The sequence below is a fragment of the Sus scrofa genome, chromosome 14, assembly GCF_054392235.1.
Source record: "Sus scrofa isolate SSC_HxYL_T2T_F1_AM1 chromosome 14, Sscrofa_HxYL_maternal_Yorkshire_Landrace_v2.0, whole genome shotgun sequence".
NCBI lineage: Eukaryota > Metazoa > Chordata > Mammalia > Artiodactyla > Suidae > Sus > Sus scrofa.
Genome location: NC_139396.1, coordinates 57203302 through 57226735, shown reverse-complemented (window position 1 = coordinate 57226735; position 23434 = coordinate 57203302). Strand labels below are relative to the sequence as shown.

The 23434-nt window shown below is 46.1% G+C and overlaps 1 protein-coding gene across 5 annotated transcripts in view; it reads right to left on the bottom strand.

Annotated features, from left to right (window-relative positions):
- The window catches only part of SPRING1 (SREBF pathway regulator in golgi 1), a 356205-nt gene that overhangs the window by 61465 nt on the left and 271306 nt on the right, over positions 1–23434 (bottom strand). The gene's annotated exons all lie outside the window — the stretch shown is intronic.

The window sequence follows — 23434 nt, the reverse complement described above, 5'->3', positions numbered from 1 at the left end:
GCCTCATACGTGACCAGAAGCCCCTGACTTGAGAGCCTGTGGGCTTGGTTATCTCCTTATCGCTCCCTCTCTGTTCTCACTGCAGTTTTCCTGAAATTTCCACCACCCGAGCTTCCGTTTCACTCACCTGTGTCCTCTGAGTAGAAAACCCCATGTCCTTAACCTTCCATTTTTCGTTCACCCTCACCTAGTTTTTCACGCCCTCCAATTCTTCCATTTCAATCTGTCATAGCAGACGACCAAAGAAAGTAAAGTGGACCGAGGATGCCTCCGTCAAAGGCCTGTTGTGTGGATTAAATGAGACGAAGTATAAATGAAGGACCTGGCCTGGTGCCTGACCCAAGGTGGGTCTTGGTCAATAGCTGTTAGTGTCATTTCAGCAGATGCATTCAACAGCAGTGCCCAGGATTTGCAGGCCTGTCCTTATTCCCAGGGGTACAGACTGTCTATTGGTCAAACTTCATCATCCCAAATGCAATAAATACCTTGCCCTACCAAAATGGTTCCTAATCAATTTCATCCATTCATTCATTCAACAGTGAAGGGCTTTTGTGCCATATTAGGTAATTTGGTCTCTTCTCTAGATATTGGAGACATTGACATTTTTAAAAAGTTAAAAAAAAAACTTACCAAAACTATGCATCTGCACATCTAAGCAACCAAGCTCTGTTCTAGGCAAAAGTGACATGGTTTCTGTCCTCAAGAAGCTTAACATTGAGACGGGCAACCAGGCATATAATGCAAGGAGCTCTCAGGAAAGAGGAATCAAATTCAGCCTAAGGTTCGGACTTAGGGGCTTCCTGGGGTGGAGGTGGAGGCAGGTGCTAAGGGGGCTCAGGAATCCAAATCCCAGCACAAGGGGAAAGCACAGATGGTCCTTGTGCTTTCAGCATATTGTTACACCAGCAGGTCCTTCTTAATTGTAGATTGAAAGACTTTTTTTGGTTAAACCCACAATGTCTGAGCCTTGGCTGCTGCAGGAGGCAGAGCAAGCTGCTGAAGTACAGAAAGCTTTCTGTACTTCAGTTTCCCCATCTAAAAAATGGAGATGATGAAGACAGTCCCACAGGGGTGTCACCAGGGATAAAATGGAAAAATATAGCAAAACATTTGGAGGCTAGGAAAAGCTAGATATTGTTATGCACATTTATCTTTACCAACTTCTTCCTCCTGCCTGCTTCCCACCCACAGGCAAAAGAAGGAGGGATAGATAGTTATTTAAAACAAAGTTTTTGTTATCACCTTTAGCGCCCAGTGGTGTTTTTTTTTTTAATGAATATCTCCCGAAAAGGAATCTATTTCCTGCCTTTTAGCAGACTTGACAGTTGTGTAGACCCTGTTAATTGTTTACCCAATATCGGTTCCCTCATTTGTACTTGCTCACAGAATGCAGTTTCGTTTGGGGTAACAATGTGCCAGCCTCTGAGGTTGGGTTGTGATGTGTCTAAGCTAGTCTGGCCATGTGACCCAGTTTGGGCCAATGAGACCTAAGCAGAAGGCTTTTGCTTTCTTGGCAAATGAGGTCCTGGTTGGCATTGCGTCTGCCATCATCTTCCTGTACTGAATTGGGAAAATGATGGCTGGAGCTCTGGCAGCCTCAGTGCGGTCATAAGCAAGTAGTCAAAAGACTCTCAGAAACTAGTCCTGACATGATTGAGACACTCTGGCAACACAATTTTTGTTTGGTGAAAAGATAGACGCTCATGTGTTTAGCCATTAAAATAGTTTTGGTTACAGTTAGTGCCAAAGGCAATCCTGACTGGTTGAGCAGGGCTGATCACAGACAGGTTTTCTGTTCACAGCCAAGAGCACTAAACCAAAGCACCAAGTTATGGGTATCTGGGGTCTAGAGTCAGCTTACCAAGACTACAACTTAGAATTCATGTCCTGGCAGTGAGACCAGGACCAGAATCCAAGGAAGCTGACTTCCCCTCTTTGTCACTAAGCCAGAAACATGACAGCAGATTAGCTGGAGAAGGAAGAAGTGCCTCCATCCAACCTGGCAGGCTGGGGCACGCAGAGGCCAGAGGAATGGGTCTCCAGCTGGGATGAGAATGGCTCAAACACCCTGACACCTGACTGGATCTGGGGTTCCCACTCTACTACATGCCCTGTTTCCTCAACAGATCTGGCATTTTGTGTCTCTGATTGTCTCATGAGGTCTTATTTCTACAACCTTCTCCCTTTGTTCACTTGCTGCTCAGAATGAGGAATGATGATGGGGCAGCAGGCTTAAAAGTCCAAGGGGCTATAGCTCCTTCTCCTTATGCCCACCCCCACCGGGGCATAAACATTTGCTGAGTGAGTGACTGAATGCATGAATGAGCCAGTCCTGCGGATTCCATCCCGCTACTATCTGTGCTAATCCATAATAATTTCTATTTGACTTTGGAATGCATTATATAATTTGAATTCTGTAAATTTACCTTCCTAATTAGGTTCTTCTTTGGCTAACACAGAAATTACTTTGCACAGATTGAGTGATGGCAGGGGGAAATTTGCTAGGTGTTGGGATCATTAGGTAGATAATCCATATATTGGTAGTCAAGAGCTGTCTATACCAGGAAGGTCAACTAGCCTGATATTTGAAGCATGGGGAATGTGTGTGCATGTCTGTATGTGTGTATCTGCTGCCCTGATTTGCATTAGCCAATTCACAGAAATTGGGTCTATCTTTAGGAGACTCTACCTTCCAACTCAGTCTTGGTCTAGACTTTCTGACCTATCCGGTCACTGTTCTGAGAGTTACAAGATAGTTCACAGCTTCGAAGAGGCAGAAAAGAGTGTCATTACACGTGGTTCTGCTCAGACTTTGGAACCTCAATACCAAGGAGTAGGTTCCTAGTTAGTATACCAAAGACTGGGATATTGCATTATCCCCCTACTTGCCCAGTGCAGAAAAGAATGAGTGAATGAATGGTTGGATGGATGGATTGATGGATGGATGGATGGATAGATGGATGGGTGGATGAACTCTTTATGCAATAGTCTCCAGTCCAAATCTGGGTTCTCCAGGGATAACTGCTGATGTATTGACTCCTGTGCCAGCCATCCACCTGGATCTCCACTGACTGACCCTTCTGTTTGGGCTGGGGCTGGGGTTCACTTGGACCCTGATTTATAGACTCTAAAGAATCCCAGGTGCCCAACCCTGCTGGGGATTCTTGGCCCCATGTGCCTGGGTCTAGTGTCTGGTTCCTGGTCTTATTTCAATGTTTAGACATTTGAGGGGGCCTGGCCTGGCCATGTGCCTTTAAGTTGGAAGGTCTTATTCCAGCCACATGGCCAGTATTCAATACAAATGAACCACTGACTCATTTATAGCCTTTGTCCTGGACCATTCGCCTTGACCTAGCTAGCTTGGCTTTTGTTCATAACGTCCTCTAGGTATCTTGGCTCCAGCCACTATATCAACCTCCTCAGGCTGATTTGCATTTTCGTATTGGCTGTGATCTCATAGTTCTCTCCTGGACAATGGGTCACACCTGACTTCCCACCCCAAAATTGTGTCATTGAGCTCTGCTTTCTTTCCTCAATGAAGATTCATGTCAATCCCTTTGATTATATCACCCTTGGCACTTTGGGGTTAACACTTGACCAAATCTAGGAACCTATGTCCATAGCATCTTGTAGCCTTCTTCCCCTGGGTCCATCTGGCCTCAGGCATGAGAGTAGAATGTCTACACCTGTGGATCTGCTTAGGTCCCCAACCCCAGCCTTTCCTGATCTCTCTTGACAGCTTTCCTTCATCAAACATTTATCAAATACCTACTATGTGGCAGGCACTGTACCAGGCCTGAGGGATTTAATTCCCACCTGGACATACATAGTTTCATTGCATGAAAACCTCTCAGAGAGACAGACATGTAAACAGGCAATTGCAATGCAATGTGTTTAGAGCCAAAACATAAGGATGAGAGCTCTGTGAACCATCACAGCACCTCCCAACAAGGAGAAATCAGAACTGGAATAAAGGAGATAAAAAATGGTGCCAGACACCAAATGAGTTCAAATGGAAACCCCAGGGAATTACTGCCCCAGAGTTCCCTACCCTGGAAACCAGAGCTACTTCCTCCTCTGGGGTGGGGGGGGCAGGGAGGGGAAAGCACTGATGGTCCAACAATGGCAACCACCAGTGCCACAGGAGCTGATCTGGTAACCAGGCTCTGGATATCAAGCTACCTCCCTCCAAAGCAGTACTGCTCCAGCACAAAAGTTGTGTTTCTGCCTAAAAGGAAAGAGTTGGAGAAATTACTGAAAACACAGTGATGGTAAATTCTGCTCCGAGATAATGGGGACAAGGGTTTTGAAAGAGTTCTCTGATTCTAAGAAAAAAAATTAGAAGGAAGATGAGCTTGTGCCTCCATGAGATGAGAAACCAAGAGACAAAGCAGTATGGAAGTTCTGGCATCAGACCATGCTAAAAAAAAGAGTAAAATAAATGCCATAAAAGTAATGTTTGTTCCCCCTCTCCCTCACTCGCCTATTCTTAGCTAATACTCACAGCATGGTACCTGGAAATCTGAACTCACTAATTTGAACTGTGTGAGGAGAGAAAGTCTAATCGAGTAAATGGTTCAAATGCTAGAATTTATTTGGAAAGAAATGATTTAATTACCTGGAAGAAAGTATAGTTGCAAAAGAAGGAGCATAGGGAAGTGGGGGAGGGGTCTACTTATATGAATATATGAGGCTTATTTGGTAATAGAACATAATTGTTTTCATAAAATGATGCCTAGAGTCCTCAAGAAAGTGCTTGCCCTTCCTCTTCCTGTCTGGATGGGCTTCCCTTACATCATATGATCTGCATTCTTGAGATGATATTCATTCTGCTCTTCCTCTTAGAATATAAGGTGGACAAAGTGCAGGGGAAGTAGCATCTCAATAAAAGAAGGTCCAAAAATGCCACCTCTGTTATACTATTAAGTTCTTTGTCAAAACCTGATGGGATTCAAAGCAGAAGTTTCTTCTTAGGGGAAAGGTTCATGTGAGAAAAACCAGGGATGGAGTCAGGGAAGTTAGGAGGACCATCAGAGCCCCAGTGAAGAAGAGAGGGAAGGAAGGTCTTGTGGGAAGCATCCTAGACCACTGCGCATCTAGGGAAGGCTTGGCAAGGCCCTTGGAGTACAGCTGCTGTGCTCAATCGTGGGCTGGGAGCAGCATCTCCGGCAATATCAGAACCAGCACTGCAGCCCTTGATCAGTTAAGCCCTGTGGTATGAGGTCCTCAACACACATTGTCATGATTGTTCCACCTCTCTTCATAGTTAGGGTGGCTCCTGTGTCAGGTTCAGTTCTTTGAGTGTTTAGAGTAGGGGTTTCTGCACAGCTTTTGGGTATAGTAGACAATCAAAGAGATAATTTTCATGCTAAAGTATTTCAGTTGCTGAGCTATTTCAATAGTTTGTGAAGACCATTGGGGTAAATATTTAAAAATCAAGACAGAGCTTCTCAAGTGTAGTCCTCTTCTGGCAGAAAACACTTGGGATACCTGTTTAAATGTCTTTATTTCTGCCTAGACCTGTCAAATCAAAACCTTGGGAGTTGAGAAACAGAGCTCTATCAGATGCCATATTTGTTTTTTTTTTTTTTTTTTTTTTGTTTTTTTTTTGTCTTTTTGTCTTTGTTGTTGTTGTTGTTGCTATTTCTTGGGCCGCTCCCACGGCATATGGAGGTTCCCAGGCTAGGGGTCCAATCGGAGCTGTAGCCACCAGCCTACGCCAGAGCCACAGCAACGCGGGATCCGAGCCTCGTCTGCAACCTACACCACAGCTCGCGGCAACGCCGGATCGTTAACCCACTGAGCAAGGGCAGGGACCGAACCCGCAACCTCATGGTTCCTAGTCGGATTCGTTAACCACTGCGCCACGACGGGAACTCCCAGATGCCATATTTGTTGATAGCACAAAGTAAAGGGAAGCTTGTTTGAGATTATTTACACCAGATCCAAATTAAATGATACCTAAGTGAAATGTAACTACATTTTAATATCGAAATCTTCCTACTTTCTTTTCTTTGCCATCAGTAGCTACATACACCCTTCTGCTTCAAATCCTTCTGTTTTCCAAGTCCTCCTTTCAGACAGCTGGGAAAAAAAAGTTACAACAGTCTCGGAAAACTGGGCTTCAGAGAAAGCAGTAAGATTACTCAATTGTTTCCCCTTTGTTAATTTGAGGCTCTTAAATTATGCATGTTGTTGTGCTCACATTTGCATGTTCAATTCACATGCCTGAGCTACCAGTCAGCAAGATAAAATCAGGCATAATAATTTAAATAACCTGTGTCTGATTTCTCCTCACCCAAATTTCGGGGCTGACAGTCCTTGAGACAAAGAATAGATAATTAAATCACTTGGGAAATGCAAGGGAGGTGCTGGTGGAGTCAGGAAAGGAAGGACGGGGTCAAGGAGCCACCTCCTGCTTCCATCCCTTCTGGACTGCCAACACTTTCTCCTTCCACACCCCACTGGATTTCATAACCTCCATGAGGCCCCTTTCCCAGAAAGGACTGACTGTCTTGATTCTGATCCTTGGGCAAGAAAGGCCAGGAGTGGAGTTTGTCCCTCTGCCTGATGTGGGTAACCTTGAATATAAAGAAACCACCACAATACAGATGGTCCTGAAATTTGAACCAATGCAAGGCAATATGCAGATTAGGAACTTGGAGCCACCGGCCCATTGGCTGATTGCTAGCGTGACGTCACAAAGGCCCAGCCCAAACGTGGCCAGAAGTGCTGTGGGCAAGTTTCTGGACTAGTTTGAAAAGGTTTTATTATTATTTCTTGTATGTGTGAGTCCCCTTTTTAAAAAAAGTGAGCTGGTGCTGGTTTTCTGAATTTCCTGTGTTAGGGGAAAAAAAAAAAGTGCTCATGTACAGCCAGAGCTGAAGGGCTCAGAGCGGAAGAGCATTTTGTTCTCTGTGTGGCGGCTCTGTCCCTTTACTTAGGGTTGACTGGGGTTTTGAACAAAAAATGACATGAGGGAAAGCTGTGAATTCCAAGTAAGCTATGGGGATTTCATGAACCTCTGCAGCTTGGTGGTTTCTGAGAAGCCCCAGCCTGACCCAAACTCTGTGAGCCAGCTAGTGGAAGTCTTTGGCTGTGATCTTGACTCCAAAGCTAAAGAAACACAGTCATAAGAGGTTGGGGGACCCCTGACTTTTCCCTACCTCTATTCCAGGTTCAAGGCAAAGAAGGAATCAAGTTCTTTGACTTGTGAGCTTCTGGCAATTGGCCTCTCAATGTGAAGTTTCCAATTTCAATACCTCTGAAGAGCTGAAGTCATTAGAATGGAGAAAGAAAGCTTCTATAGAGATAACAAAATAGATAACGTCAAGCTTCACACGCCCTGAAAGCTTGTCTTTCCCAAACCGCTGCCCTTGAAATGTCTGGTGGCTCCTATTTGGTCTCCTAGGGCCACTGGTAATTTTTCCAGCATCACTCACCACAGGGAATCTCCCCCTTTCCAAATTGGCACAGGTAGAGATGTAATGCAGCTGAAATGTTTTGGGGTGAGAGGGGCAGGAGGAGACATTCTATGTTGTTTGTTTGGTTTGTCCACATACGTTTTTTTTTCTTGGTTGTGCTCACAACATGCCGAAGTTCCTAGGCCAGAGATAGAACCCGTGCTATAGCAGTAACCAAAGCCACAGCAGTGGCAATGCTGGATCCTTAACCTGCTGAGCCACCAGGGAACTCCTGTCCAGATTCTTTTTTTTTTTAGGGCTGCACTCTTGGTATATGGAGGTTCCCAGGCTAGGGGTCAAATTGGAGCTACAGCTGCCATCCTACACCACAGCCACAGCAACACCAGATCCAAGCCGCATCTGTGACCTACACCACAGCTCACAGCAACGCTGGATCCTTAACCCCTAAGTGAGCCCAGGGATTGAACTGGCATCCTTATGGATACTAGTCAGATCTGTTTCCACTGCACCACAAAGGGAACTCCCCAGATACCATTTTATCTCCTGGTAATACCATCCATTTTTTTCCTTTGGGGTATCATCCCACCCTCACAGCCTTACTCTAGATGGAAGAGGATCCCTTGTCCCCAACTCTGGAGGTGGACACGTGTTCCCAGGCCTGGCCAATCTGTGATTCCCATTCTCCTGGCTACACAGTGACTGATCGGGACTGGGCATGTCATGCACATGAGGTCCGGTGATGGTCAATCCTGGGACCATGATAGGAACTCTCTGGGAATAGGGGCTCTCTTTTCTCACTGAGATTGCTAAACTTATAGGAGGCAGCCTTGGAGCTGATGATGACCATTCTTGCTATTCAACAATGAAGTCAAGTGGAGGCCAGCAGCTACAGCTCTGATTCCACCCCTAGCCTGGGAACTTCCACATGCCACTGGTGCGGCCCTAAAAAGCAAAAAACAAAACAAAACAAAACCCAATGAAGTCAAAACAAGAAACAAACAAACAAAGATGAGCTAAAAGAGAGAGACAGATTTCTGATAACGTTTGGGCACCTGGATCCAGCTGTGCCTAAAACTAATTTCCCTGAACATTTTGGTTAATGAAGCCAATATATTTTCATTTCGATATAAGTCAGATTGAGTTGAGTATTTGTTAATGTAGTAAAAAGAGTCCTCATTTATACATCCAACCACAGGGCAAGGCTTATTCTTACTCTCAAGGAGGGGTTTAGGGCTACATTAGTTCCCAGTACTAGGATGGGAACTACATTGGTTCCTTCTACTAGGATGGTAGAGGAGGGAAAGGGTTGCTGTGATGCCATGCAGGTGACAGATAGAGGAGATTGGTTGTTCTGGAGTGGTGCAGCACAGGGACCAAATCAAGGGGGTTGAGGTCAGATAGGGCTGGGCAACTAATATTGCCTCTCTGAGACTTTTTTCTCCCATGTGTAATATGAGAATGAAAGTCTCTTTCTGTTGTGTGGATGTTTTATGCACAGGGTCTATGTGCATAGTAAATGCTCATAGCAAATATTAGTTAATTCTAGACAACCCACAATGGAAGAGATGGGCTCTCTTCCCTGGCCTCTGGTGGAATGTGGGGACAATGGAGAGGCGAGCTCTCCAACAATTCTGAGCCTCTGTTGACACTGCCAGCCACAAGCACCTGCTAACCAGGCAGCATGCACCTGCCACCTGCCACTCTGAGAAGGGATTCCAATCCAGCCAAGTAGTCGGCCTCCTTTCTAGGCCAGATCCTGACTGTGTGTGGAGTCTGTGAGCCCGCCCACCTGTTCAGAAACCCCAGCTGGGCTCTGTTCGTTCTTTGCCAGTCCCACCCCCCCACCCCCAGCTTCCTTCCTTGATCCCACACCTTCCATGTCCTCGTGGGCACTGTGCTGAGAACCACAGGGGATGCAAGGAAGGAAATCTGCATTTGTAAAACTCCTACCATCTGTCACACTGTTGCCTATGTTTATCTGTCTGCCTCATGAACCTGAGTGTTGTGTTAAACACACCCATTTTACAGAGGCCTGAACTGAGACCATTGCCTGCTGTGGGTGATGGAGCAAAATCCAAATTCTGGGGTGTTTCTTCAAGGCCCAATACTTCCTGCTCCTCTCACATGCTGCCTACCACAAATAGAGAATATACGTAGTGAAATGATGTCACAAAAAACGTGATACACAGTTGCACTTGTGGGCCTTTATTCCAGAGAAATAAAAAGTAATGGTCATACAAAAACCTGTACATGAATGTCTATTGTGGCTTTATTCATAATTACCCCAAACTGGAAACAACCTAAATGTTCCTCAATTAGAGGATGGATTAAAAAAATTGTGGTACACCCATACTGCGGAATATTATTCAGCAATAGAAAGGAATGAACTATTGATATTTGCAATAACTCAGATGTCTCTCAAGGCCTTTATGCTGAGTGAAAAAAAGCCATCTCGAAAGTTTGCATACTGCAGTTCCCGTCATGGCTCAGCGATTAATGAACTTGACTAGTACCCATGAGGACGCGGGTTTGATCCCTGGCCTTGCCCAATGGGTTAGGGATCCAGTGTTGCCATGAGCTGTGGTGTAGGTCGAAGACACGGCTCAGATCCCGTGTTGCTGTGGCTGTGGCCCGGAACCAGCAACTGCAGGTCTGATTCGACACCTAGCCTGGGAACTTTCATATGCCTCGGGGGCAGCCCTAAAAATCCAAAAAAAAAAACAAACAAGTTTGCATATTGTTTGATTTCATTTATATACCATTTTCAAAATGGAGAATAATGGTTGCCAGAGACTAGGGGACAGCAGTTATAGCTAGAAGGTAGCATGATGGAACTTTGTGGTCATGGAAAGGTACTGTATCTTGATTGTGATGATGTTTACACAAATCTACATGTGTTAAAACTGCATAGAATTGTCCACATAGGAGTTCCTGTCGTGGCTCAGTGGTTAACAAATCTGACTAGGAACCTCGGAGTTGTGGGTTCGATCCCTGGCCTTGCTCAGTGGGTTAAGGATCCAGCGTTGCCGTGAGCTATGGTGTAGGTTGCAGATGCGGCTTGGATCCCACGTTACTGTGGCTATGGTGTAGGCTAGCAGCTACAGCTCCGGTTGGACCCCTAGCCTGGGAACCTCCATATGCCGCAGGAGTGGCCCTAGAAATGGCAAAAAGACAAAAAAAAAAAAAAAAAAAAAAAGAATTGTCCGCATACACACAACCCAGTACACCTGAAACCAGCAAAATCTGAATAACTGGTCAGTTGTACCAGGGCCAATTCCTGGCTTAGAGATTATGACAGTTATGCAAAATATTGTCACTGGGGGAAACTGAGTGAAGGTTATGTGGGACCTCCCTTTCCTTTTTCTTTTTTTTTTTTAACTTCCTGTGAATCTGTAATTGTTGAAAAAAAATTTTTAGGTTAAAAACCCCAGAGTTATCTGGTGGCACAATGGGTTAAGGATCTAGAATTGTTTTTGCAGTATCTTAGGTTCAATCCCTGGCCCAGGCACAGACCAAAAAAACCCAAAAAAACAACAACCCCCCCCCCAACAAATCTAGCACAGTTGTAGCACAGAGTAAGTACTCAATAAATAGTTGCCATACAACCTACTAAATTCCAGCTCTTATGTAACCATGCACACAGAGTAGGGAGACAAGACATTAATAAGTGACTCAAATACAGAAGAGAGAAAGCAGAGATATGCAAAGACATACACGCAGAGCTACATACATAATTAAATTTTTTCTAATAACCACATCCAAAAGGAAAAAAGAACAGATGAAATTAATTTTAATGATATTTAATCTAACCTGATATACCCAAATATTATTTCAACATGTAATCAATATAAAAATTGACGAGATCATTTACATTTTTTTGTACTACGTCTTTGAAATCTGTGTGTAAGTATAACACATCTCAGTTTAGATGCTAAATTTTCATTGAAAATACTTAATCTGTAGTTCAATTTCAAAATTTATGGTCGAAGAATTAGTTTCACACACTCAAGTTGTTCCAAACAAACTTAAAGTTTTCCAATAACTGGATACAGTATTAGTTTTTTAAACTTAAATTTAAATTAATTAAAATTAAGCAATTTTAATTAAAAATTTCATTAGTTACATTAGCCACATTTCATTGTTAGTGGCCGCATTAGGCTACTGTGTTGAGCAATGCAGGTAGAAGGGGATGAGTTCTAGCTACAGGATTCCAGGTAAGATTTTTAGGGAAGTGGTGGTATTTGAGCCAAGCCTCAAAGAATCAGTATGATTTTTAACAGGGAGGGAATGTGTCAAGTACATAAACCACTACAGACAAAAATTCTGCTGCTTGCCCACTCAATATCTATATCCCCTTTCCTTGGCAATCTAACTTTGATTTTTGTTAAGTGGCAACAGACCACCCTAAAAAACAAAAAAACAAACAAAACAAAAAACCTAGACTTCCCAGCTTCCTTTGTAGATACCAAGCCATTTCTGATCAATAGTATGTGGAAGTACTAGAGTATGGGCAGAATTTTCAGGAAAACTCCTTAAAAAGGGAGTTGATTTAGTCACTGCATCCTTTTGCCTTTCTCTCTTCCTCTTTCTGCATGCCTGGACTGAAGACATGATGGCTGGAGTTGCAGCAGTGACTCTGTGACCTTGATAATGGGAACTATGCACCAGGGATAACTGAGAAAGAAAGAAAAATGAACATGGGGTAGTTCCCTGGTGGTCTAGTGGTTAGGATTTGGAGCTTTCACCACTTTGGCCCCGGTTCAATCCCTGGACTGGGAACCGATACCCCATACCAAGTTGCTGCATGTTGCAGCCAAACAAAAAACAAAGCATGGGACATTGATGATTTTGAGGACAGACTATGCCAGCCCTGGACTTTTTTTTAAGTGAGAAGAAAATAAACCTCTATCTTGGTTAAACCACTATTATTTTAAGTCCCTTCTGCAAGCAGCCAAGAACAATTCCTAACCAATACAAGATGTGAAAGTATTAGGAGAAAAGTAAATAGTTATGATTGGTGTTTTTTAAAACCATCCTGGGAAAATTATTTATTTATTGAATACTGCTCACGGGGCTTAAAAAGTACAATTTGTGTAATCATAATAAAAATTTGTAGATGAGGAAACTGAGACACAGAGAGATTAAGCAACTTAGTCTCGATGTCAGAGCTAAAAGATAGTGGATCTGGGCTTCAAGTCCAGGCAGTTTGACCAAAGGGCTGCTGTCTTGGATGAAAATAAAGGAATTATGGCTAAACAATGGGAAGGAACCCAAACTGGGTCCCGACACATGAACCTTGGTCTAGATGTCCAGGCCTCACTGGCTTTAGTACCTTCAGGCCCGTGTGGGTCTTCGAACACCAGACTCAGCTCCTCCACTTGGATTTGCCAGGCGGTGTCCCTCCACTTGACTGCACCCAGACTCTAGGCCATGCTTCTGGGATTTGCCCACTCCTTCCAAGTGAGCCAAGTGGTCTGAGGGAGATGGCCTCTTGGCTGGATATGCTATTCTCTACGCTCTGCTGTTGGGGCCAGCTCTCTGGTCTTCTCCCAAGCTGTCTGACCCAGCAGGGAGCTCCCTCCTTTTTATCCCAAGTGCACTGGCACCTTCGGGGGAATGCATAGCATCATGAGTTGCAGTCAGCCTCACTGGGGCTGATGGTCATAGTTGTGCCATGCCAGCTAATGTCCTTTTTTTTTTTGTCTTTTTGCCATTTCTTGGGCCACTCCTAAGGCATATGGAGGTTCCCAGGCTACGGGTCGAATCGGAGCTGTAGCCGCTGGCCTATGCCAGAGCCACAGCAACGCAGGATCCGAGCCGTGTCTGCAACCTACACCACAGCTCACGGCAATGCTGGATCCTTAACCCACTGAGCAAGGCCAGGGATCGAACCTGCAACCTCATGGTTCCTAGTCGGATTTGTTAACCACTGAGCCACAACGGGAACTCCAGCTCTGATGTCTCTTCTGATTGGCCAGTGGCCATGCTGTGAAGTTATTAAAGACTTGTAATAGTACATCTACCTGGGTTATAAACCTTGTATCACAGTTTGGGGATCTTGGACAAGCCACTTCACTTCTGAGTTTTAACATTCTCATCCATACGATGGGACTACAATACCTCCTGTGGTTTCTTTTCTTTTTTTTTTTTCCTACAGTCCTCATTTGTTTTATGCTCCTGCAGTTTTCTGAAACTGCAAAATCAGATCATATCTGTAAAGAACTTACTTGGCAACATGCCTAGCTCCTTGACTCCTCCTTAACTGGTAGTTACTACCATCCTGCTGGCATTGTCTCAGCTCGAGAATGGCCAGGTCAGCGCTATTGCCGCCTGGGTCTTGAAACTGAAGAGTGGAGCATCCTTGATTGTGAGCAACCACAACCTCCTGGCTCTGAAACTCAGTCTGGAATAATGGGAGGTATGCTGGTCTTGAATTTAGATGATCTGGTGTCTGGTCCCAGCTCAGCTGCTGATGGGGGACAAGCTGCCACTGCCATCTCTGAGCAGCTTTCCCTGAGGGGGTTGTAGACAGAGGCCCTGGGGGTGTCCAGTGGGCTGTACTTATGGGAGAAACAGGGCAGTGGGGGACTTGGGATTCAGACACAAGGAGAGGGGCAAAGGTAGTGGACATGAGGCCTGGGGGTGGAGAGGGTCCTGTCCTGGCAGCCTGGGGTGTATCCTAACAACCTTGCGAAGGGATGGCAAGTAGGAAGCTATTAAGCTTTACTTTATTAAGCTTCTACTCTACCAAATGCTTTCTATATTATCTTATATAATTTTGAGGGGCCCTGCCTGAGGCCAGGATTGAACCCAAGCCACAGCAGTGACAATGCTGAATCCTTATCCGCTGGGCCACCATGTAACTCCTATCTTATGTAATTTTTCCCCCCCATTTTTGGCTGCCCTGTGGCATATGGAGTTCCCAGGCCAGGAATCAGATCCAAGCCACAGTGGTCCGTCCCCTAGGCCACAGCTCTGGCACTGCCGGATCCTTAACCCACTGTGTGGGGCCAGGATCAAACTCCCAGTGCTCCCAAGATGCAGCGGATCATGCTGTGCCACAGCAGGAACTCCTATGTTATGTGATTTTAATAGCAGTTCAAGGAAGGTATTTTAATCCCCTTTTGATAAAGATAGAGATTAAGGCCAAGAGAGGGAAGTGACTTGCCTAAGGGTCACACAGCTGGGAGGCAGCAGAGCTGAAATTCAAACCCGGGCCTGACTGTCCAGGGGGGGTGTCTTTTCAGTTCCTTGAAAAATGTCACTGAGAAATGCCATCCTGGGGTTTTCTCCTCTGGGTGCCACTCCCACGGGAGTTGAAACCTCCCTAGGCCCCCATCTACCTTCCAGGCTCACTCCTTCTTGCCCTCAGGCTTCAGTTTAGACATCACCCTTGGAGAGGCCTTCCCTGACCACTCCCACCCCTCAGGCCCTGAACAGGTCACACAAGTCTGCGTTATCCTCTCTCACTGGGCTGCTCACTGGGGTCACACATCACAATCGCTTATTAACTTTTTGTTTGCTTTCTTTATCTAGACAAAGTCTTTACTTCTAAGGTGCTCACAATTACATGGAGAAGAAAGACATGGAACCCAGAAACCAATAGTTATTCAGGATGGTGAGAAGTGCTGAGAAGAAAATAAAAGTAGGCAATGGGCTGGAAAGTGACAGAGAGGGAAAGGGAAATTTAGATGGGGGTGGTCAGGGATGGTTTCTTGGGGAGGGGATGTTTTTGATGAGATCTGAGAGGTGAGAAGGAGAGAGTCATGTGAAGATCCAGGAAAGCATGCTCCAGGCAGAGGGAAGGGCGGGGGTGGGGGGCTGGGGGTGGGGTGGGGATGAATTTGGGATGTTTAAGAAATAAAAGAAAGCCTAGTGGCTAGGGTTTGGCAGTCCAGGCGAAGGTGACAGGTAATGAGACAAGGCCAGGGGCCAGATCATAAAAGGTCTTAGAGGCTCAGAAAAGGAGTTGGTTGGTTGCTTATTGTTTGTCTTCCACGTAGAGTGTGAGCTCCAGGAGAGCAGGGAGTTTGTCTGTCTTGTTCACCACTGTATCCCTAGACTCTAGCCCAGTGCTGGGCACATGGCAGGTATTGTGTAAATACTGGGTGAATCAAGGAATGAACGTGTCCCCCACTGCCTCTGGCACTCTGGATATGTTCCCTGTAGTTGTTTTAGCATCTCTTTTCCCCAGGCTTCCTGTCTTCCCTTTGGTGTCCCATTCATCCCAAACCCTAGCTTTGGGAACATACCCCAACCATGTGAGATCATTTACCCACAAAGGCTCAGGGGTCCCCTTTTCGAGGAGAGCAAAGTGCATTTCAGAAAGCTCCCCCACAAGCTTTATGATATCAAATGCTGGGATTTCAGGCCCAGGTGTGTCTGTGCTCCCGTGCATGAGTGCATACTTCGAGGTCCTAGTTCCCTGCTCAGATCAGCACAAGAAGGCGACCCCAAGCCACCAGCTGCTAGGAAACTCGGTCACATCAATAATTCCTCTGCCTTGCTCTACACTGGTGCCTGGGGGAGCGGGAAGTTAATTAGCTTTGCTAGAAAGGGCCTGTGAAATGTGTGGAACTCTACAGCCTGAGAACCCTGCACGCTCAAGACGCAATTCTGCATTCCAGCCCCAGCCTGGGCTCACTCGGCCGCATCTTACACCTGTTCACGGCCTTGGGTGGTATTTACAGACAGTGGACACTCATGGGTCAGCGGGAGGACAGGAACGGGGACATCCCCACGCTGTGTCTGAGTTGTCGCTGAGTTAACTTAATGATGAAACAATCACCATTCATTCTCCCTTCTCCTGGGAGTGCAAATGGCTTTATAAACACCAGGCCTAGGGCGAACAAGGGAGGCGGGGTAAGCGGTTTACCTGGAGTGGGGAGTGAGCCTTCAGTCCATTAAGAGGAGTCTAGAGCAGAAGTTAATGGTCCCTCCAGGCTTGGAAGTTAATTCGGCCTTGAAAATAGTTCTCAAAATCCATTTGCCCACCACTTGGGCCCACACTGATCTCCACGCCCTGCCTCTGCCTCCCTGGAACATCTCCATTCGCTGTTTCTTGGACTGACTTACTCCAGGATGCCAGCCTGGGAAGTCACTGACCTTGGACTGGGTTTCTCAAAGCTGGACAAGAGTGACACAATACAAGTGAGGCACTTGCTTCTGGTCCACAATTTAAGGGGTGGCCCCAAAACTCAGTCATCAGGAGAAAATAAATACAGGCAGTGACTTTTTAAAAATTAAGATCAATGAAAAACATCCATGAGGAACAAAATATCAAGGGTGATAATAAAGACAGGGATCTTACCTTCATTCACCCTACTTGGACCCTCATTCAAAATAACCTTGACCCTCACTGGCATGACCTTGACCCTCACTCATATGACCTTGACCCTTACTTGCATGATCTTGACCCTCATTCATCTGTCTATATTCCCAGTCCTGATGCAAGATGATTTCAGGTGGTCCATGTGTGAACAGTTAAAATTTTAATACTGGAGTTCCCGTCGTGGCGCAGAGGTTAACGAATCCGACTAGGAACCATGAGGTTGCGGGTTCGGTCCCTGCCCTTGCTCAGTGGGTTAACGATCCGGCGTTGCCGTGAGCTGTGGTGTAGGTTGCAGATGCGGCTCGGATCCAGCGTTGCTGTGGCTCTGGCGTAGGCTGGCGGCTACAGCTCCGATTAGACCCCTAGCCTGGGAACCTCCATATGCCGTGGGAACGGCCCAAAGAAATAGCAAAAAGACCAAAAAAAAAAAAAAAAATTTTAATACTTAGGTATTTTATTTATTTATTTATTTATTTATTTTTTGGCCACACATGTGACATGTGGAAGTTCTGGGGCCAGGAATCAAACCTCCACCACAGTAGTGACCTGAGCCAAAGCAATGACAACGCCAGATCATTAACCTGCTGAGCCACCAGGGAACTCCTAAGGTTTTAATACTTAGGTATTTTTTAAAAATTATGGCAAGTGATCCCAGCTTTCTATTCATGGTAAGGATAGACCATTTTTCTTTTACATCAATTCCAGTAAATAATTTAAATAAATTTCTTGGGTAAATAACAGCACAAGTGGTCTGTGGATGGGGCCAAGACCCTGGTGGGGGGGATGCTTGGGCTAAGGCTCCACATGTGACCCTGCCGAAGGCAGGGCCAAGCTAACCTCCTTTTCTGTTTTTTACTATATGAAAGTGACTTCCAGTTTAAAGCAGGTGCTTACAAAGAAGAGAACAGGGCTCAACAGGAGAGTTGCCTTGACAGTCACTGAACCTCTCCAAGCCCCCAACTCTAAAATGAGGTTCATAATACTTACCATAGAGGGCTATGAGGTTTATAGGAAGTGATCATAACATGCTTGGTGGGGATTATTGAGGCCACATCCTGACTTTTGTGGTAGCTTTCCCCATTAAAAAACACAAGAAATTGGTGTTCCTTTGTGGCACAGTAGGTTAAGGATCTGGTTGCTGCTGTGTCATGGGTTTGATCCCTGGCCCAGGAACTTCCACATGCCATGGGTGTGGCCAAAAAAATTATTTTTCATGACTTCATAATTATAAAGATGAATGCAATCCACCTCAGTTATATTCACCTTTATACCAATGCAAAGTATGCATCTTGTTTATTTCAAAAAGTAAAATATTTAGGGGGCTTCTAAAAGTACTATGGTTGCAGGCACTGGGCTTGCTCTGCCAGACAGAGAGGCCAGTCCTGGGCACTACAGGCAAACACTCAAATCTTTTTTGATCTTCACAACACCACAAGGCAGGCACAATTAGCTCCATTTTATGGATGATGAAAAAGAAGGCCCAGAGAGGTTGAGCAACTTGCTCAAGCTCACACAGCCTCTGGGTAATAGTGCAGAGATTTGAATCCAGATTCCCCTGATTCTAGAGTCTGCCTTCCTGCCACACCCCAGGAGGTGAGATCATCTGGAGGGCTGCTGACCCTAAGTGTTCATGTCCTTTTTTTTTTTTTTTGTCTTTCTAGGGCTGCACCTGCAGCATATGGAGGTTCCCAGGCTAGGGGTCTAATCAGAGCTGTAGCTACTGGCCTATGCCACAGCCACAGCAATGCCAGATCCAAGCCGCTTCTGTGACCTACATCACAGCTCACGGCAACGTGGGATGGATCCTTAACCCACTGAGTGAGGCCAGGGATCGAACCTGCAATCTTATGGTTCCTAGTCGTATTTGTTAACCACTGAGCCATGATGGGAACTCCTGATCATGTCCTTTGACAGAGGAAATTATGATTACATTCAGGGCCAGCTCCTTCAAGGTCCATAAGGGGGAAGCAATCTGTAGGAGGACCCCAGTGTCCTGGCCTCTTGGTTGCCTGTTAATTTGGGTGGGAGCTGGGTGACATGCTCAGGCTGGTCGTTTGAAAGTCTCTGGGCATTAAGCTGCCACCCCCAGGCAACAAGATGTCCTCAGGGCCTCTGAGACACTGAGCACCAAACTCCAGCAGGGAGGGTTGCTATTTGCTTCATGCTTCTGTGTTCTTGAAAAAGACAAAGAAAAAGAGAGAAAAAGAACTTTGGAAGCAGACCAAAGCCACTCAGGTTTTCCGCTGTGTGTCTCCTTGCAGCTCCTCAATGAGAAGGGCCTGACAAGTGTCACCTGAACAAGGGGTCAGCGCCATTCCCTTCCACGCACGCGACACTGCAATTTTAAACAATTGTGGCTTGAGACAAAGATCCTCCCGGGGAAGGAAAATCTAACCGAGTTTGCAGTTTCCAGCTTCGGCGCTTCTTGAATTATACATGGGCAAAACCCCCTTGAAGGCTGCTTTTTAAGCTGTGAGGGGAAGGCATATAATTTTGGTCTCTGGCATTCTGCTAGAACACTTGCTGAAAATGGGGCCCCTCCCCAGCCAAGTGGCGTTTGCCTCAAAACCAAATGGGGGACGTTTGACGCTTTAAATAGCTTCAAGCTGCCAACAGAAAGGATGCCGAGGGGACGGGTTCTTTTCCTCCTTGCCACAGTCTTGTCTCCTTAGGGCTTCTGTCTCTCGGAGGCCCTTGCCTTGTGGTGGCAGCTGTGACACAGACCACAGACATTCTCCTCCTTCCTGGCTGGGAAGAAGGAAAAGTGCTATATCCTTCCAGAAGGGGAGGCAGGGGACTGGGTTGGGGCCTCAAGGCACAGTAGGGTCCAGCCAGGCTCAGTTCAGCCTCCTCTGGGAGATGGCAACTCCAGGTCCAGCCTGAAACAACGCCATGCTGGGTCCAGAAAGGATGGCGCTATTTCTGGCCCCTGTAATTGGGCAAACTGTCTCTAGTGGTCTGTAGCTGCAAAATGCTACTCAGAAGATGGGGGTCCCTGGACTTTTCTCCCACCAGGGTTTGCCCAAGGACAGAGGTCAAGGGCATTTGAAGGGTGTGAATTGGCTGGGGTCATTTGGGTCATTGGTGGCTTAAGAGTGTGGGTCCTGGTGACAGTCACAGGGGTTGGAATGGTGCTTTGTAATTTATTAGCCGTGTGAACCTGAGAAGTCACTGCACCTCTGGGACCCTCAGCTTCCCTGTCTGTAGAATGGGCTGATTACCTACTTCAAAGGGTTACTGTAAAAATGATGTGCATGCTTTATTTAGCACAGTAGCCCGCTAGGCTTTAAGCGCTCCAGAAGTGGTGGCTATCGTGATTACCTGCATGTGGAAGTTAAGGAAAGGACAAGTGATATTAGTTCCTGTTGGTAATTCAGAGGGTGTGTGTGTGTGTGTGTGTGTGTAAATGCTCGAGGGTGTGCGTGTATGCCTGTGTGAGTGCCTGTGCCTTTGGGTGTGAATGTGTGTGTCCTTGCACTCGTGCACAGGCTCCAACCAAAGGTGGGGGGCGGGGCGGGGAAAGTGTTCTTGGCCCTAGACGTGGAAACCTGAGAAGGGCAAATACTTCATTATTTAGATTCAAAAGCTACTCATTAGGCGGACTCGGGCACTTAGAAAGGAAAGCTGACCTACAAGTGTAAAATGTTATTATAAGTAATGACAATGATTATAGGATGAGGGTGTGAGTGGAGAGAGGGAGCTGGAGAGGTTAATGTCCATTAACTACTGCGAATTAGGAGATGGTGCTTCTGCAGACACTTCTGGGCGAAACCTAACGGTCTGTTTATTTACCTCACGGGGAGCTCTTAGCACATCAAAAAGGTATTTAAAACACAACCCCCTCCCCCCAACAATTAGCTTTAGGAAAAGAGTAAATATGGACACAATTTATCACTCCAAGAGAGCCTTGCTATCACAGATGCCGTGGTTAAATAAAACAGACACTAAGACCCTCTGGAAAGATCAACCCAGAAGCAATTTACTTATTTGCTGATCATCGCTGGGCAGTGGGACTTTGGTGGCACCGCAACAGTTCATAGCTTTCTGCTAATTTGTATAACCTGAGTTATGTGTTCCTTTTTGCATCCAGTGGGGGAAGGATGACTCAGGAATGGGTCGAGGTGATTTCACTGGCTTTGTCCATCTTTGGTTTAACAACATAATAGAAGGAAGCTGGACACTGAAGGAGCCACAGGACTGGGACTTGATGTTAGGGGATGAGTTATCTTGGTTTACCTGGGACTGAGGGGTTTTAGTCTTTGAGCTGGGACATTCCTCAGGCAAACAGGGATGACTGGTCACCCAGCTATGTCCCCTCCCCTGGGCCCCAAGTGTGAATATCAGTCAATCCCGGTTGGAGTAATAGAGGGGCAGAAGCTGGCTTGCCGCTTCCTTGTTAGAAATTCTACCTCTCCCACCCCCCCACCCCCCATATGTCAAAACAGACTGTGAACCCATTAGCAGCAGGAATGTGGGGTCATGTGGGACCAGAGCAGGAGAGCCGCACACACCGAGGTAACCATCCAGGGAGACCTCTGATAGGCGAAGGCGCGGGGGTCCGAAAGCTGATCTTGTGCAGATTGCTTTTAACTTCCCAGAGAACTCTTGATGGAAACTTGCAGAGCCTGACGACACTGCAGATTCCAGAATCTCTGCCCCTCTCCTCAATATGTATCTGATCATGTTATATAAACTGAGGCAAGAACACACACTATACCCTCGAAAAGCACATCATTCTACCATTTCAGCTGTTTCCACTGCTTCTGCGAGTTCGTATATAAATATCTCTGCGTGTGCGTTTGTGTGTACATTTCTTGACATATTTACGAAGCCCCAGTTTGCCAACCTTCGGGGCATAATGCAAGAACTATTTTTCATCCTAATCTGCTGTAATGACATGTTTTATTATACTATTTCAGCTGTTTCCATTGCTTTCGCTGTTTCATGTTTTATGTATTTTAACTAATGCTTTAATTTTAGGACGTTGTGCCCTAAGGTGATTTCACAAAGGCTCACTTTGGAAAATCGACGGGGATTCGCAGCCATGGCCGTTGGAGGCTCTATCCACACCCAGTGCTGCACAGAGGAAAGGGGGTCCGAATGCAGGGCAGGAAGCCAACTCATTTGAAGGCAGACCTGGGAGACTGATGGCCTAAGGGCCCGGTGTCCATAACACCAAGATGTAGAGGGACCCTGTGTTTGCCTAGGGCCTCCGCCCTGTTTTAACCCTGAAAGTCTGGTGTCTGGGACCCTTCTCAGCTCTGGATAAAGCTGGATGACTGGTCACCCTACCAAGGTGGCGGGTTTGATGCTTGCATAGGCTGGTTCTCAGGAGGTGGGGCGCTGTCGTGTGACACTGAAAGCGCCCGGGATTTGGGATGCCATCTTCGTTTCAAACCCCATACTGCCAACGCTATAATATCATTTATAATAATATCATTTGAATTTGAGGAAGTCACTTAATCTCTCACTAAACTTCAGTTTCCTCCTCTAGGAAAAGGGGCTGGGAAAGCGAATCATACAGAAGTGCCATAAGGGATAGAGGAAGTGATGTGGCTGCCACGCTTGGTACTCAGTCTCCCAGTTCCCCGACCTAACACTGAGGGGGTCACACTGGATGCTTTTGAAGTGCTCAAAATCCCTGTCCTGTGGCAGAGTGAAGGGCTGAGGCCTCTCAGACTTGGGCACCAATGTGTCCCCATAGCTTGTTAAGACCCTTTGGCAGCGAGGGCTGAGGGGCACAAGAGAGAATAATAATAATGGTAGTAATTATAACTATAAAATATTATAGTACTAATGGTAATAATACTAATAGCTTCTGTTTATTAAGTGCTTACTATGTGACAGGAAAGCCCTGTATTAAGCACTGCCTTTCCTCATCCCATCATCCCATGAAATCCTCCAATAGGACACCTGTTGGGTAGGTGAGATCCTAACCCCCATTTTGCAGATGAGAAAATGGAGGCCCAGAGAGGTGAAGGCATTTACTGAAGACCACAGAGCAAACAAATGTTCAAATGGGGCATTTGAGACCACATCAGTTATTCCAATGTCCATGCTTTTAGCATGACGCCCTACAGCCTCTCTGCCTGGAAGCAGTGAAGAGTCACTTGGGGCTGTAAGGCATTGAGAAGAAGGGCAGAGGGAAGGTCAGAGGGCAGAGCCGAGAAGCCCTTTGATTGTTGGGCCTCAAATACCTGCTCCAGCCTGGAACAATCCCAAAGTAGGGCACAGGGAGGGCCCTGGTATAACACCTCTCTTTCTCCTTCCTCTTTCTCTCCCACACCCTCTCCATACCCATGGCCCATCCTGGACCCTCCTGCCTTTGTGTCTATGTATACATGTATGTTTCCCCTGAGCAGGAAGGTCATTACTTTCCCTTTATGCCCCATATCCTCTCTCTGAAAACTCCTATTCACCCTGCAAAGCCTAGCTCTTCAATGTCCAGGCCCTTGTCCCTTTAAATTTCCACTAGTGGCTTCTTCACTGACTTAATCACAGCATCTGCCTGTGCCTAACGTGAAATGATGGAAAGCTGGTAGAAAGTTTGTTGGTCAGAGAAGCCTCAGCTGTCTTGCTCACTCCATCTGGATGACAATCAGCCAATGTGTTTTGGACCCTGACCATGTGCTATCACACGCCACTGTGTTTAATTTAATTAATGAAGCCCCAGGAGCAT